Source organism: Hippopotamus amphibius, chromosome 12, assembly GCF_030028045.1.
Source record: "Hippopotamus amphibius kiboko isolate mHipAmp2 chromosome 12, mHipAmp2.hap2, whole genome shotgun sequence".
Classification (NCBI taxonomy): domain Eukaryota; kingdom Metazoa; phylum Chordata; class Mammalia; order Artiodactyla; family Hippopotamidae; genus Hippopotamus; species Hippopotamus amphibius.
Window position 1 is genome coordinate 85326211 of NC_080197.1, and position 2593 is coordinate 85328803.

Sequence of the window (2593 nt, forward strand, 5' to 3'; positions counted from 1 at the left end):
TCAAGCTGTCTGTCTGTTTTTATCTCCCCTCTTGGGACTGGTCAGTCACTGGTCCAACAGGTTGACCACAGGACTTGAGAAATTCTCCAGTTATGAGGAAAGGAGTCCAGGGACCTCGTTTCACCTTCAGACCAATGTAACTTGGATATGAAAAGTTCTCCTGTCCCACCATCCTACAAGGAGGCTGTACCAGTGTTGACCTCTGTTCCCAGCACCCCCGATATGCCCAGGCACCACATGGCCACCTCAGCAAGCACAGACACAGGGGATTCCCTATGTGGTGGCGGGTTCCCCCTCAAGCACTTCTGCCCAATTGTGCTGGTTGGCGCAGCCCAGAATATATTCTGACAGGTACAGGCCTAATCCTGCCAAATCCAATTCTAGATCAACAGGATTGAGGGCCTTCTCCAAGCCCAGCCCTGCGGTAAGACACCTACGAGTGTTCCCCACCCCTCCACCTCGAGAAGCGCACGATCAGGTCAAGAGAGGAGCTATCTCCCCAAGGTAGCTGTCTGGACTTCCTCTCCAAGTGAAGAAGGCAGGGAGGAGAGGGGCTTGTTCAGGGAACCCAGGAATCAGAACAGGAAGAAGAGGTGTCTCAAGGACAGGAATCTTGGGGGTGAGGAAGGGCCTTTGAAGCATTTGTGTCCTGACTCACTCATTAGAATGAGACCTCAAATGGAGCCTCGGTTTCCTCATCCATAAAATGGAGCACACAGCTTCCCCCCCTACCTAAAAGGGTGTTTGGAGATCTGACAAGATACCTGGGTTCATCCCCATCAGGAATAGCACATGTCTTGCTTCAGCAGGCTGAACTGTAACAGCTCCACAAAAGTAAAGGATTATTAGTGATGTCATTATTGTTATTACAGCAGATGTAATGGATTAAAGAGAACCCACTAGAAGCTGCTGCAGAGCACAGGGAGATCAACTCGATGCTTGCTAACAACCTAGAGGAGTGGGATAGGGAGGGTAGGAGGGAGGCTCAAGAGGGAGGTTATATGAGGATATATGTATAGATATAGCTGATTCACTTTGTTGTACAGCAGAAACTAGCACAGCATTATAAAGCAACTATACTCCAATAAAGATCTGAAAAAAATAAAATAAAATAAAATAAAATAAAAAAGACAATCTACTAGTCGGGTGACAAAAATCAGGCAAATAGGCCTGAGGCTGGCTCTCTCAGGGCACATCACAGCCACAGACCTAGGCTGGAAGAGTAGAGGCTTCCATTCAGAGTATATTCATGCTTCTGGGGTCCCTGAGGGATGGGCTCCACTCTCAAAACTCAGAAGAGATGGTGGGGACTTCCTAGGTGGCACAGTGGTTAAGAAACTGCCGGCCAATGCAGGGGACACAGGTTCGAGCCCTGCTCCAGGAAGATCCCTCGTGCTGCTGAGCACCCACGCGCCACAACTATTGAGCCTGCACTCTAGAGTCCGTGAGCCACGACTATTGAGCCCATGTGCCGCAGCTACTGAAGCCTGCATGCCTAGAGCCTATGCTCTGCAACAAGAGAAGCCACCGCAATGAGGAGCCCACGCACCAAAATGAAGAGTAGCCCCTGCTCGCCACAACTAGAGAAAGCCTGTGTGCAGCAATGAAGACCCAATGCAGCCAAAAAGTAAATAAATTTATTTAAAAAAATGAGATGATGGATAAACCCCAGTCCTATTCAGGAGAGGCCTGGAACCGAGACCCGCTCTCTACTTATATTATCTTTGTTTTCTGTTCTATTCAATTCTGAATTATGAATTTCCAAATACTAATATGAATTTCTGAATCTGAATTCATAATATATAAAACATAAAAAATAACTTATTTATTTCCTTTTAGTTTCCTTGAATTTATTATTTTCATCATTTTTCAACTTCTTGAGTTGAATGCTTTAATTTTCCATCTGTCCATCTGTCTTCTTTTCAACATCAGATTGTCTGAAGACTATAAATGTCTTTTATGTACTATTTGACTGCTTCATATGTAGCATTTTTTATTAGCATTTAGTTAAAACAATTTTACTCTTTGACTTATAAGCTGTTCAGAAAGCTCCCCATACAAGGGTCACTCATTTCACAAACATTGATTGAGCACATACTTAGTCTGTGCCTGGCTCTGCTCTGGACACTAAGGGAGACATTAAATGCAGCCAGCATTTCTCTCTGTATCCTGGCCTTCTTAATCCTCTACTTTAGCTGTGCTTCCGTTGCCTACTGTTGTGCCCTTTATCCTCTAAACCCCTCGCAGGCAGGGATTACATCCCATCACATCCCTAGGGCCTTGCACAGTGCCCGGCCCATAGCAGGTTTTCAATAAAAGTAAAACTCATGAAAGAACGAGTGAATGATGTACCTCCCCAACCGAGGTCTCCGAGCCTAAAAGTCCCATGAAGCGGAGGGCATATCTCCTCAACCTTTGTGTCCCTGGTGCTAATGCAATGCCTGGCGTGCTGAAGAAGCACAGTTACTGCATGAAGACAGAGAGAGAAGGGAGAGGGAGGAAGAGAAAGGAAGAAAGAGGAGGGGTGCAGAGAGGGAGGGAGGGAGGGAAGGAGGGAGGGAGGGAGGGAGGGATAGAAGGGAAACAATGACTT